The following is a 15,521-nucleotide window of genomic DNA, read 5'->3' on the forward strand; positions in this document are numbered from 1 at the left end:
TGCTTTGTTTTTATCTTTCTGTAACCCTAGTCTTAGCTCTGAACTAGATAGCCCAGGCTAGCCTAATCTCATCAGATCTCAGAAGCTAAGCAGGGTAAACCCTGGCTAGTATTTGGATGCTACTTTCTACCCAATCCTAGTCCAGTTTGGTGTAGTGGTTAAGTGTACGGACTCTAATCTGGGAGACCTTGGGCAGACCATAGTTCTGTCAAAGCTATTTTCTCAAGGATGGTTCTCTCTGAACTCTCTCAGCCCCACCTACTTCACAGGGTGTTTGTTGTGGGGAGGGGAGGGGAGGGGAGGGGAAGGAGTTTGTAAACTGCTCTGAGACTCTGAGTGAAGGGCAGGGTATAAATCCAATCTCTTCTTCTTCTTTATCAGATATCTTATAATATTGACTGCACTGATTTACATTGTGTAATCTGCCTTGTATCTCAATGAGGAAGGTTGGCTATAACTAATGTAAATAAATATGTAGTTCTCTACAGGGGAATGATTACGATTTAATGCTTAAAGATATAAAGAAGGATTTACAAATATGGAAGAATCTGCAATTATCCCTAATGGGAAGAATTGTGGCGGTGAAAATGATGGTACTCCCAAAAGTTTTGTTTTTGTTCCAAACAATCCCAATATTGAAAAACACATTTTTTGGTAAAGAATTAGACAAAGTAATTTTAAACTTTATATGGCAAGGGAAAAGATCCAGGATTAAACTCGACATTACAGGGTAAAAAGAGTAGAGGAGTTTTTGGTCTTCCTGATTGGTAGCTTTATTACAAGGCTTCCACTTTAGCGTGGATTAAGGAGTGGGTTCTTCTGGAAGACGATAGAATTTTAAACAAGAGGAGTTACAGAGGCTGACACAATGTGAAGTTGTGAAAAAGACTAAATACTTAGGTATTGACTTAACAATGAAGAACATAGACCTTTATAAAAACAATTATGACAAACTATGGCACAAGATAGAGCAGGACATTGAAAAATGGAATGTATTGAATTTGTCACTATTGGGGAGAATTTCAGTGGTAAAAATGAATATTTTACCACTATTGATGTTTTTATTTCTGACAATCCCACTAGTGAAGGATGTGAAGGTGTTTAATTTATGGCAAAAAGAAATTTCAAAGTTTGTATGGGCCGGGAAGAAACCACGGATTAAAATGAAGATCTTATGTGATGCAAAAGAAAGAAGTGGATTTCAGTTACCAAACTTGAGGCTGTACCATGATGCGGTTTGTCTAACTTGGTTACAACAATGGATTATGTTGGACAATCGGAAGCTGTTGGCGTTAGAAGGACATGATTGTAAATTTGGTTGGCATGCTTATTTATGGTATGAAAAACAAAATGGATGGGTTTTTAAAGCACCACTATATTAGAAGAACTCTATTTGATACATGGACTAAGTATAGAAGGTTCTTCTCGGATGAGAGACCACTTTGGATTGTACCGGTGGAGGTTATAAAACCTTTTTTGACACATAAAGGAGAAGATTGGGTACAATATAGTGACATGTTGAAACCAGTTGGAAAAACATTTGAAATGAAAATGGAAGAAGACTTAGCTTTTAAGTATGGTTGGCTACAATATAGACAGATTAATGACTTATTTAGAAAAGACAAAAAAGCTTTTGGATTCAGGGAAAAATATAATGAGATTGAACAGGTATGGTTTGAGGGCGGTAAAAAACTGATTTCTAAAATGTATAAGATATTACTAAAATGGTATACAGAAGATGAGACAGTTAAAGAGCAAATGATAAAATGGGCAGTTAACATGAATAAAGAAATATTGATGTCATCTTGGGAATATTTATGGAAGAATGCATTGAAAATATCAACATGTAATAATTTAAAAGAAAACTGTTATAAGATGATGTATAGATGGTATATGACACCAAAAAAGATTGCAAATATGAATAGTAATATGTCAAACAAATGTTGGAAATGTAAAAATGCAGAGGGCTCGTTTTATCATATGTGGTGGACATGTGAAAAAGCAAAAGTATTTTGGACTGAAATACATGCTGAAATGGAAAAAATTGTGAAATGCAAATTTAAGAAAGAACCAGAAATTTTACTTTTGGGACTTAAAATGGAAGAAGTCAATATGGCAAAAAGGACATTGATGTGGTATATGATCACAACTGCCAGAATGACGTACGCTCAATGTTGGAAACAAGACAAGGTCCCTGAAATTGGGAAATGGATTAAAAAATTACTTTTTATGGTGGAAATGGACAAAATGACAAGGAAACTTAATAATTTGGAAGCAGAAGAATTTTTGCAGACTGGAAAGACTTTAAAGAATACTTAGAAAAATACTGGGATGTAAAAGACAATTTTATTTGCTTTGATAACTACTGAAAACTAAAGATGGAGAAAATAGATAAATGTATTTGAATAACAGTTGAAAGATAAGTTACCTAGCGATGTATTATGAAAAAGAGAGGTATGGAGTGAAGATAAGAACGGAACTGGAGGTTGGAGCACTGTGGGAAGTCGCAGAAGGGGGGGGAAGAGGTGGAAAGGATGTATATTAATTTGAGTAATGATATATGTTTAACTTTTTAAATATATCCTAATAAATTGTTGTTGTTTTTTTAAAAAAGACTTTTAAAATTAGAAGTGCATGACTTGCCTTTAGGGTGGCATGCGTTTTCCTGGTACGGAAAGGCGGGATCGCAGAGATACTTTCAGAATCATTGGTTGAGAGGCTCACTACTAAAAGTATGGGAACAGATTAAGAAGCAAACTTATATGAAAACACCAAGATGGGTAGTACCTTTAGAAGCTGTGACTCATCCGAATGTGTTCCATAAAGAACTAATTAGATATGATGAGTTAACAGACACCAGTCAAGAATTGAAAAACCCATTAAAATATAATTGGTGGCAGAATTGGCAAATTCTATCCTGCTTTTAAAAAGATAAGTTATTAGGTTTTTATGAAAAATATATATAGTTTGACAAGATAATGATGTTTACAAATCAGAACTTTATTTAAAAAATGTATGAATTTCTTCTTGATGTTAGAATGCATGAGGGACAGGTTAAACCAGTGATGATAAAATGGGCCCAGAATTTAGGGCACTCTATTGACCTGGAACAATGGTCTTGGATATGGAAGAAAAGTATAAAGATGACTAGATCGATTCCTTATAAAGAAAATATTTATAAGTTTTTTCACAGATGGTATATAACTCCTATGTTCCTTTCTAAGATAGATATTAATTGTACTAATCATTGTTGGAAATGCCAAAAGGCAACTGGAACGTTTTTTCACATGTGGTGGAAATGCTGGAAAGCGAAGAATTACTGGATTGATATACATGAAATAATACAGAAAAGCCTAGAAATTTCTATTCCCTTAACCCCGGAATTATTTTTAACTATTACGCCCAAATAAATCCAAAAGAATGATTTATATTCCGTAATTAATATCATTATTCCAGCAAGGATTGCATATGCCAGTTGTTGGAGGAAAACAGGGGTACCAAACAGAACTGAAGTTGTAACAAAAATATTGGGAGCAGTGGAAATTGATAAACTCACATTTTATTTAAAGGATAAAACAGACAGTTTGGAAAAAACTGGATGAAATTTTATAAATGGGTAAATAAGACAGATAAATAGAAGCATTGAAGTAAAAAGATTTATTTTATTTTTTCATAGATAGCATTACATGTACAATATATTTCAGTAAAATATGTAAAATAACTATTAACAGTAACTTAGACAAATGTATGGAGTTAAAGACAGGAAGAGTTTTTGTATCATCACACTCATTCTTTTGTATGTTTTGTTTTGTGGTTTGGAAAATTGAATATATATATAAATAAATAACAACACACCATACTCGCTTAGGTGCCTGTGTCTCTCGTCGCTCATCCTAGATGACTGAGCAAAGTGGTTGTTCACAGACCTGATCTAAGTCCAATTATCTTAGGTCACCTCTAAACAGGACCCTGGCTTTAACAGCAGTTTGCCTAGTCATAGCTAATATTGTTTTCGTGTGGAGTTTTCCTCAGTCATTAAAATTAGGAAAAACCCAGATATGTTATTCAACCTGCCATTTAGTACAAAACACAAATATAACAGGCCAGTATATCCCTAGTTAAAATATGCCATAAGAAACCTGTATTTTCAACAAAGGCTGATTGCATAGGCCAAATGATTAATAAATACAAAGAATATATTTTTCTAAACTTGACAGATATGAAAGGGAGCACATTACTTAGTGCCTGGACTAACAGTTGTTGAGGTGCACCACAGAAAAATTCTGTGGTGTACCGTGACTTAATCTGTGCTCTCTGGCATATGATTATGTGATACGTAGGAATGAAGTTAAAGAAAAACCTGTTTTATTGGGTGCTTGTAAACAGATATCCATTCAAACTAGTAACATGTATTGTCCCTAAGCCATTTGCATTTCTACATAGGTCTTCTGTGATTAGCAATCAGAGCATGTAATTTCTATAATTATGAGCTGTGGCATCTAAGATTGTTTCAGATGGTAGCCATGTTGGTCCGCAGTAGAACAGCTAGATTGGTGTCCAGACCAACAAGAAGATTTGGGGGGCATAAACTTTCAAGAGTCAAGGCTGTCTCTGTAAGATATCTGACGAAGGGAGCTCTGACTCTTGAAAGCTTATACCCAGAAAATCTTGTTGGTCTCCAGGGTGCTACTGGACTGGAATCTAGCCATGGTGTTTCTCAAATAATGTGTTAATTCTACCACCCTTTGGGAAACAGGAATAGTAGTCTAGTTTTCTGCAGCCCATACAATGTTTGTTAGAGATCTCTGTGAACTTTAACCAGAGCAGTGGAGAGCTACTACAGGGCCCCGAGGAAAATATTCCCTCTGCTCCCCTGCTCCCTTTAAAAGACACACCGTTGCTCATTTTAACCATTCTCTTTAAGGGAAAATAGCCAGTGCTCAGTTGCTGCAGGTTATGAATTTCTAGATGAGCTTCTGGCTGTCCTGAAGTTCATAGGTTACAGACATCATGCTGAGAGGGGAAAGGAGAACAAAATAAGGCAGGTGGACCACCTGGCTTTTTGTAGCGTTGGGCTTGTAGAATTTTGTACCCCTAATTCTTCCCTCCTTGGCAGTCCCAAGTCTAACATCCTCCACGTCTCTGTCTCTACATGTTCTCAGCTGAAAAGAAGAGAGAACACCCCTGAGTGTTGGTGTTATTTGGTGTGAGGGTGGTTGAAGTATTTGATGGCATGAAGGTAAATGACATCACATGGTGAATAATATCCCATTAAATCTTTATAAAAGGGACAGGTTCTCTCTCTCTCTCTCTCTCTCTCTCTCTCTCTCTCTCTCTCTCTCTCTGTCTGAGTATTGGGTCCTCTAAGGTTTTAACATGGCTGTTAATTAAGACATACGTTGATCTGAAATGATGTCTGGTAAACAAAAGTTGTTTTATCTTGCTAAGTGAAAAGTACTGGGTTCGCCGCATGGAAGACTCGGACAACGACATGCGTTGCACACGTTTATTGTACTTAACACAAGACTAACTAAAACGGCCCTGCAAGGCCAACTATATACACACCCACCCAGCACAGCCCTAGTCCATTGGAGGGTTTGAATTTCCCGCCAAAGTGGCTATTGGTTGGGGCTGGGGGGAACTAGGATCCTATGTTCCTATTGTCCCAGGGAGCCAAGCTCCTGTCTTTGCCGCGGACCCCTAGTGTTGGTCCGCGTACATAACACTAGGAATCCACCATCTGTTGATCATGAACATCCATGGCTCCATTTGGACATACTGATAAATCACAATTTGGTTAGTTTAGCGAAATCAGGCTGCCCAACAAATTATGGTTGGCTGATTGGTACTAAAAGAGAATTTTAACCCATACTTTGTATTCTGCATGCTAAATGCAGGAGTTATTTCTAACTGGTTTCTCATTACATCACAGTTCTGAAATTCTAGTTTGTTCACAGCACTATCCATCTCAGCCTGCATGTATACTTCTGTGTATACATTTAGGTTCTGGTACTGGCATAAGGTTGGCCTCCTGCTAACCATGACTTAAAAATTGGCAATTTCAGATGTTGATTTAAGGGATGCCCTGGTTGGCTTTAACTGGTTAATGTTGGTGCCAAGGAAGTGCTTAAATGTAGCTTAGAAAGTAGTGTGCTGAAGTTGCTCCAGGAAAGCAAGAGCTGCGTGGAGAGACTCCACATTTCTGAAGCTGAATCCCAATGTATTAGGTGTGCTTAAGGAGCCAGTACTATGTTTGCACTGGGTCTGCAGGAGTATCCCACTGTCACAAAGCAAGTTCTATGCATAGTATTAGAAAAGATGGTCCCTTCATCTTTGTACTATGCATATAACTCCTTTTCCCCACTCTTCCCCTCTAGACTTTCGTTTCTTGAAGAAGCATAAATTTAGTTTTTAATACAGAACTGTGGCTGAGGATGAGAGATTCTTGCTAGGTAGTGTTATAGTCCATGATAACTCCTTAATGTTAAATCTGTAATCTTTGGTCATCTGCTAACCCTAACACTTACTCACTACAAACAATGGCAGTTGTAAAGGTTTTTTAAAGCCTGGGTTTGTTCCACCCAGGAGAGGATGACTCAGAAGTCAGAAATCTGGGGCATTCTTATTCCACACATTTAGTAAACAGCAGACCCATGGGAGGTATGTGGAGACAATCAATAGGGGACAAAATTCAAAGGGAATAATAGGTCATTCATTCAAGTACGGTCTAATCTTTTTGATAGCAATAGAAAAGGGCACAGGGTAAAATGCTATTTAGTTAGTTGCTCTGGTGAGCTGAGAATTTTTTCCCCACCCAAATAATCTTAGTTCACGATTTATATGCTTCCATTAAAATCGTATGAGTGATGAGACTCAGAACTGGAGAAGACCTTTGACGAATGTCAACTATACAGGAGCAGTAACGGTATATTATGCACTCAAAAATAATTATTGGAACTGTACCTGAAGTTCTCTCTTTGCAAACCTCACTCTGTTTTTGGATTGCCTTCTCATTCATCCTGTGGCTATTTTGTCACTCATTTAAATGGATGACTCTCCATTTAAATAAGTGACAAAACCTGCTCTTTCAGGAGTAAGGGCTATGCATCTTGGAGTGCAGCTTGAATTTTGGAGCAAAGCCAGTGGGTACTGAAGGCTGTGTAAGATTCTCTATATTGTTGTGGTCTGAGCTTCCTGGCTGCATATTCTTTCCAGATTTTTTTCCCTTAGCACTTTCTTTTTCTCTCAAAAGATCATGAAGGAAATAGTATAAAGTACTGATCTCTCTCTCTCTCTCTCTCTCTCTCTCTCCTTCTATTGTTTTAGGAAATGACAGGCTCTTAATGCTAAAGGAAAATGCTTAGGGTGTGGAAGCCTGAGCCACTTCAGTGCCATTGTCTTGATAGTGAATCTGGAGTTTCACCTGGTTGTGATGTTTTACTGCCTCTGTGTTAATTCTAAGCATGTTCCAAATAACTGGCATTCCGTAAGGTGCAAGAATTTGATTAAAGAGCGATTAGAAGCAGTATGATTTTCAAGTGTAACTGGCTTTTTTTTTTAAAAAAAAAAGTCCAACGATCCCCCTTTGTTTCAAAGTGTTTATTCTTATTTACATACCAAAACCCAGGGGTCATTTCGTAGAAAAAGAGCTAGGGGGACTCATTAGCATAACTCATTAGCATATGCCACACCCCCTGACATCACCGGAAGTGTGTCCTCCCCACAGCCGGCGGCGACCTCCAGCGGGCACCAGCAGGGAGCTCCAGGCCCCGCCCTCCCGCACCTCACCCGGGGGGATGGCGTCCCCCCGCGTCCCCCCCCAAATGACCCCTGCCAAAACCCATGATCAAAATGGGAAATGGAGAGTCTGGAAGATCAAATCTTGGGATGTGACACTGCTTACCATCTCCTTGCCTATTTTAAAATAAAAACATTGCACTGATGTTGTATGTGGAGGACTTGAGAGGGCGCATCAGGAGGAAGATGTGACTAAATGCAGCTCCGTGTTGCCAAAGCCCTGAAACAAAAGCAATTGGCTGGAAGTGATTGTCTCAACAGAAACTGTCATTTACGAATTCCTCTTCGTTCTCTGTTTTCTCTGCAAGCCAAAGTGAGATGGGAGGAGTTCTTCAGGCCTCAGCCTTTGAAAAACCTGGCCCTAGAGGCAAATAGCATGAAAGCTTTTCTCCTGAAAAGCAAGGGGAAGATACTGCACAAAGCAGAGAAAGAGTCTTATCCAAAAATAGCTTTGCCTACCAAATAAAAATGCAGTTACATTTATTTAAATTCTCCCCTTCGAATGGGATGAGTTTTGTTCCTTGTGCAAAATGCATCAGGCCCAATTAAGTATGTTACAAAAGTTCTGATGGCCTGATTCTGCAAGCGTCATTACCTACAGAGACCATAAATAGGAAATACATTTTTAAATGAGTGTGAAACAGACTGGCTCTATACAGACTAGGAGGAATCTGAAGCTGGGTGCCCGGTGCTGAAATCTTGCACTAAAAGCCCCTGCACAAGACTTGAATGCTGGAGTCCTAAGATTTTTGCCCTGCTAATAGGAGCTGCGGTGGCTCAAGTGGTTAAGACGCTGAACTGCAGGCTGTGGAAGGTCGGTAGTTCAGCAGTTCAAGACCCAGGTTGCCGCATGATGGAGTGAGCTCCCGTCTCTAGTTCCACCTCCTGCCAACCTAGCAGTTCGAAAGCAAGAAATTGCAAGTAGATGAATAGGTACCACTTTGGTGGGAAGGTAACAGCATTCCATGCACCTTGGTGTTTAGTCATGCTGGCCACATGACCACGGAAACGTCTTCGGACAGCGCTGGCTCTTCGGCTTTGAAACGGGGATGAGCACTGCAACCCTAGTGTCGGATTCGACTGGATTTCGAGCAAGGGAACCTTTACCTTTACTTTAATAGGGCTATTGCTAGATAGAGTGCTGTCGAGATTGTAGTTGTGTGAATATCAGTGGTACTTACTAAATGGTGCCCATTATATTAGTGATGGCAAGTGAGGTGACTTCCCTTCCTAGTTGACAACAAACTATAACTTCTGAATTGCAGGGGAGGTGAAACTGACTAGTCTCAATGCAAAGTCTAGAGAAGCGCCTTGTGAGCTGCATCATTAGCATGGGTGGGTGGGGGCTTCATACATGAGATTTAGTTAGTAATGTTTCCAGAGAAGAAAGTGGCAATAGCTTTTCAAGTATTTTGCCTTGAAACTAGTTAATTCAACAACTCTGTTTAGAAATCAATCTTTCTCTTACTCATATGCACTGGATCACACATCATCCAGCCTTCAAAAGACATACCTGGTGAACATCTGTAAATATGTGTGCTTGTCTTCAATCCAGTGATGTGTGAGCGGAAAGAAAAACATACTTAGAATAATTCTGCCTGTGCCAGCAACAGCACAAGGGCTGCAGCCACATGTAGCTCTTCACTATAATTCAGCTTAACAATGTGCATATGGAGTAATGCAATGCACAGTTGATGGTTGGCATGATTTTATTTTGTTTCTTGTTGAAATTGTATCTGAAGAAATGCCTTGAACTCTTGTAGATGTGGAATAGGTAGCAAGGATACATCCACTTTCACTTAGTGTGATCAGGTCATTGTAGGGACTCTTAGGTACAGGGAAATCTTCCATGGGAGCCAGCCTGTTATAATGTAAAAATTGTATTTGTTGATGTTGACCTCCAAATTTATTACAAAATACAACTTTCTTGGGACAAAACCACTTCAGACTACTGGTGGGGTGGGGGTTGGAAGATAAAATGCTCACTATGTCACTTTTCTCCCTGATAAGCTAGTCTTCTAAATGTAGGAGTTTTTATTTTACATGGAAGAACATTCAGATATTCAGTATTTCATCTGAACTCTGCTGTGGTAAATTCCAGGGATGTTCTATGTGATAATAAACAGTGGGGTTTGTGGCACCTTAAAAAAACTCATTGTGCCATAAGATTTCAGCAGCCAGCATCCACTTCGTCAGATGCATTATGCTCAGTGGGTCAACAGGTACAAAGAGAAGTTGGGTGGTAGAATTATTACAAGAGGAGGCAAGAAGTCCTGGCATTCCAAGACATAGGTGTGTTACATTCCATTACAGACACAAGATCCAGGCAAAGCAGTGAGCCATCAAAGTGGCTGTGGTCAGTGGATCAATCCCATCTGATGGTGAATTGGCAAAGTAAGGACTATATAAACTTGAAAAAGAGGGATAATTAATTCGTGTAGTAAGCCACTATTACTGAATGTCCAGGAAAGTTGAAATACTCCCCACTGCTTCCTCTAAGTGTCTCCAATTTTAAGGATAGATTTTTGTTCTTTTATTCTGTTGTGCAGAAGATATTGCAGCCTGGCTAAGGCAAGTGGCAGGAGCTTGGACCTGCTTTTTCAGGTGAATGTAATATTACAGTCAGTGGTCAGAAGTACAGGGCATAAACAAAAACAAATGTAGGGGAGTTTATTACAAAGTATGGCCAGAAGGCCCCGCACGTAGGTGTGTGTTCCTTACATTGAAACTCAGAAATGAAAACAAGATCTGTCAAAAGAGTAGGTGTGGATCACTCAACTGCTGATGAATTGGTAAAATAAGATGAATAGTGTACATAAATCTACAAGTAGGGACAGTTGTGTTCTGTAGTAAAGTTTCTATTCCTACCCCCACCGCTGGCACTGAGGCCAAGTTTGCACATATGCGACTGTGAATTTGTTTGTCTTTAAAGTGCCACAAGATTTGAGCAAACTAACATGTGATTATTTATAGACATAGCACAAATTCACATTTCTCTGACAATTCCATGAGACTTGCCACCCTATGACTGTTTAGAGGAGGTTCTGCCATACAGTGGTCCCCCGCTACACAAATGGTGACTGTCACAGGGTAACCAAAAGCAAGGGTTGAGTGACATGCTAGTCTTTAATTTTGCTATATGATCTCCCCATTTTATATTTTAATTTTTATAATCAGTCTTGTGTCTAAATGAGAAAAGTGGATTATAGTGAATTAGGAATAAGACCTGTTGTGAAAATAAATACAAGAAGCTCTATAAAGAGGCTCTGAGCAGGTGCCCTGGCCTTGGGCACTCCGCATCAATTTGCTGTGGTGACCTCTCTCCAGCCTTCCCCTGGAGATTGGCCACAATCTCCAAGAGAAAATGGCTGGTTTGGAGGGTAGAGCCTGTGGCATTGTACCTGTCTTGGAGGTAGCAACCCTATCTCCTTCCCAGCCAACCATCAACATGCTTTTACCTACCCCTCTGACTGCAGCTTTCCATCTCCCCCACATACCTGAGCCTCTACCTAGGAAAAGTACAGTCTTTCTCCTCCTCAGTGGGGACCCAAGCAGGAGGCCCCCCTGCAAAGCAGCCATTTTCTCCAGGGCAACTGATCTCTGCCATCTGGAGAGCAGTTGTAATTCTGAGTGATCGGCAGCCCTCACCTGGAGAATGGCAGCAATGGTTCCCTGGGAGGAAATGGCTGGTTTGGAAGGTGGAGACTATGGCTTTGTACCTGTCTGAGGTCCCACTCCTCCTCAAACCCCTCCCTTTCCAGGCTCCACCCCTCAAATCTCCAGGAATTTCCCAACCCAGAGGTGGCAACCCTATTCCTTCCCACCCAACAATCAACATACCATTATCTGCCCCTCTGACTTCAGGTTTCTATCTCTTCCCCCATCCCTGTAGCCTCTACATAGGAAAAGTACAGTCTTTCTCCACAGTGGTGACCAAAGCAGCTCACATCGTTCTCCTCTCCCCTTTAGATTTGCACAACAATCCTGTGAGGTAGGTTAGGCTGAAAATCTGTGAAAGGTCTGAAATCACCCAATCAGCTTTCACAGGAAGAACCTGGGTCTGGAAGACCATGCTCTGAAGCACTAACTGTTACATCACACTGGCTGTCTTGGGGGAGGCCACCTCAGCAGGATATGACACAGAGCCCACCCTTTTCTCCAAGGGAACTGATTTCTGCCATCTAGAGAGCAGTTGTAATTCTGAGTGATCTCCAACCCTCACCTGGAGATTGGCAACAATGGTTTATCTGCCCCTCTGACTTTAGCTGTCCATCTCCCCCCCCCACCTGCAGCCTCTACCTAGGAAAACTACAGTCTTTCTCAGCAGTGGGGACCCAAGCAGGATGGAAGCAACCTCAGCAGGGTATAATGACACAGAGTCCACCTTGCAAAGCAGCTGTTTTATCCAGGGGAACTGATCTCTACTATCTGGAGAAGTTTTAATTCTGAGTGATCTCCAGCCCTCACGTGGAGATTGGCAGCAATGGTCCCCCAGGAAGAAATGGCTGGTTTGGAGGGTGGAGTCTATGGCATTGTACCGTTCTGAGGCCCCAGGGGTCATTTCAGTTAGAAGCTCATGTGGCGGCAGGCCCTGCCCCCAGCTCCCAGCAGGAGCATGAAGCAGCACGTGTAGCATTCCTCCTGGGTGAGGAGGAGACAGAATGCACCCCGCCTCTCCTTTCCTTCCGCCCGCTCCAGCCCTCGCTTAGCTGCTGCCTCCAGCAGGCGGCCTGCCTGCCGGCCACTCCCCCTACATTGCCCAAGCCCAGCAAGCCCGGCTCCCGCCTCACCCTCCAGAGCTCCCCACATGGCTGCGGGCAAAAAATGCAACCGAGGCGCCTCGCACCTCCAGCTCTCAGTTGGACACTGCAGCCCCTTCCTCTGGCTTAGCAGCCTCCAGGTGAAGGGAACAACATGGCGTCATGGCTTCACCGCCAGGGGCCACTGTGCTGCTACTGGCCATCCAAGGTGGGCGCACTGGAGACCTCGAGCTCACCTCTGCACCTTGGAGATGGTGGTGATGGGCTGTGGATGTGCGGTGCTGCGCTCCTCTCCTTTTTGCTGGGGAGCCAAACGGGAACGCCCCAGTTCTGATTTCTCTTGGGAAGTGCTCGCAAGGTTGGTGTTCTTCGCCCACAAAAACCTCTGGTGGGCTGCCTTGGTGCCCTCGAAGGCAAGGGGAGAGTGTAAAGGCGAGGTTGGTCTAGCCCAGGCGCACCACACTTGGTCTGTTTTGAGAGAGGCATGAAATTGTATTTGAATTTACAGTAGCTCAATGGAGAGGGAGGCTTCCCATTGGTTTTTGGTGATTATTGACATTAGTTAATAGTGAATTATTTATAGATCTGCAGTAAAATATCTTTTTTTTTTAGGGGGGAAGGATTATTTATGTAACCTTGATGTCAGCATATAAAACCCCTGTCACATGTTGTTAATTTCTAGGTTTATCTGTTTTGACCCCACCCACATGGTTTTATCATGATGAGTTGGTTCTTCTTTTACTGACTTCATCATCTGGATGACAGTCTGAAGTGGAGTTATAAGTGCATTGCTTTTATTCCGTTCCCTTAAGGCCATTTGTTGAAAAACTTTGGGCAACTTGACTGTATCAGAGTTTCCTTTGACACGTACTTGGCCATGTTTCTTGAAGCATTTGTGGTGCTGTTCTTTTTTCCTTTTTGTTTTTTTAATTTCTGTTAGCCACTTAACAGGTTTTACCTACTGAATATGTCAGGCGATGTGCGAGTTGTGCAAAGAGAGCAGAGTGCTGTCCTGCACACTGTTGTCTCTGCATTACTGGCTGACAAGAAGCTGCATTTGACTGAGTAAGACCCTTGGTCTGTCAGGGTCTGGATTGTCCGCTTTGACTGGCAGCGGGTCTCCAGGATTTCAGGGAAAGGTATTCTGCATCACCTCCTACCTGATCCTTGTAACTGAAGGTGCCAGGGATTGAACCTGGGGCCTTCTGCATGCCCAGCAGATACTCTGCCATGGAGCTATGGCCTCTTCCCTTAAAGGGGTTCAACAAAAGATTTTTAAAATTTCCAGAGACACTTTAAAATCTCCTTTTGCCCTGTGTGCAGCCCAGAAAGAACATTGGCAAGAAATGTGCACTCTGTACATGTTCATGCTCTTCGTTTTGCTGTTACGTAAAATGGTATGGTACAGTTTCAAAGGGACAACTAACTGGGATGTATAAAAGGAGTGACAGGATTGGCCATTGGAAACAATGGGAGAGGCTTGAAGGTCCATTGGAGATAATGGGAGCCAGGAATGACAATTGACTTGCATGGGCTCCACTGAAATACATTGCAGCACAAAAAAAGTTGCAAAGAAAATGTGGAATGGTTTTTCCATTAAGGTCTTTGGGCCCAGATAGGCTACTCTGGGACTGGAATGACAGCCCTCAGAGTGGAAAGACAGTCCATAGGGGTGGAGCCTGAGCGGTGGGTGTTGCCTTCTGACACACTTCCGGTGATGTCAGGGGGTGCGGCATATGCAAATCAGTTATGCTAATGAGTTATGCTAATGAACTCCTGCACCTCTTTTTCTATGAAATGATCCCTCTGTGTGTGTGTGTGTGTGTGTCTCTGTGTGTGTATGGTAAACAAATGAATGGATGGAGCTTTGAGCAAACAAAAACCACTCAGAGTGTAGCACTGCATTAGGAACTTGGCATCATCTTATTTGTTGCTTTCGGTTACCTTCTCTGGGGACGGGAGAATGATGGGATTAGTTCTGACAATGAATGTATGCACAGATGACTTGCTTTTACTGTACTCAATAAACTCGAACCTTTATGAAGGACCGTTGTTGAGAACTGATTGCTGTGAGACTCTGACAGTCTACTGCTTCTTAGAAGACAGGTTTCAGAAGGTGATGCTGGGAGTTAGTTTTTCTTCTTCATCTGGAAGTTGTCCTGCGGAGTGCTTCACTTCTGTTTCTCCTGCTTTTTAACCATTTAAGTACAACTGGTAAGGGAGGTCATCTGAGATGTGAAGTGAGGCATCACTGGTGTGTGGACCATAGTTAGCTCTGTTTCTCCTTTTCATTCAACCCAGGTGAAGCAACAGGATCCTTGAATGGAATCAGCAGTAAACTGCACCAGGGGTCATTTCGTAGAAAAATAGCTAGGGGAACTCATTAGCATAACTCATTAGCATATGCCACACCCCCTGACATCAGGGGCCCGGCTGTGGACCTGCAAGGCCGGCGGAAGTACGAGGAAGCCCCGCCAAGGCCCTCCCTGGCCCCAGGCAGGCAGGGGTGGGGAGAGGCGTGGAGGAAGCAACTTATCCTCCCTCTTCTCCTGCCTCCTCCTGGCTGAATGAGGGCTGGAAGTGGGGCGGCTGGAAGCAGGGGGCGGGGCTTTATCGTGTGCCCCGCCCCCTGCACCTCACCAGGGGGAACGCGAAATGACCTCTGAACTGCACAAAGATGAGCACACTTTCATTCATGCCAGTCAGAACACAGAGGTTATTTGCATATGCAGCCTCATTGGCCTTTGCCTTGGAACACAGAGGTCGTTTGCATATGCGACTTGATTGCCTTTTGCCTCTAACATTCTAAACAGTTTTGCTGTTCTGAGGTAAAATGTGTCCAATCTCCAGGTGAGGGCTGGAGATCGCTCAGAATTACAACTGCTTTCCAGATGGCAGAGATCAGTTCCCCTGGAGAAAATGGTGGGCTCTGCATCCTTATATGCTGCTGAGGTGGCCCCCATA

Source organism: Gekko japonicus, unplaced genomic scaffold (assembly GCF_001447785.1).
Source record: "Gekko japonicus isolate JY-2015 unplaced genomic scaffold, Gekko_japonicus_V1.1 scaffold347, whole genome shotgun sequence".
NCBI classification, from domain to species: domain Eukaryota; kingdom Metazoa; phylum Chordata; class Lepidosauria; order Squamata; family Gekkonidae; genus Gekko; species Gekko japonicus.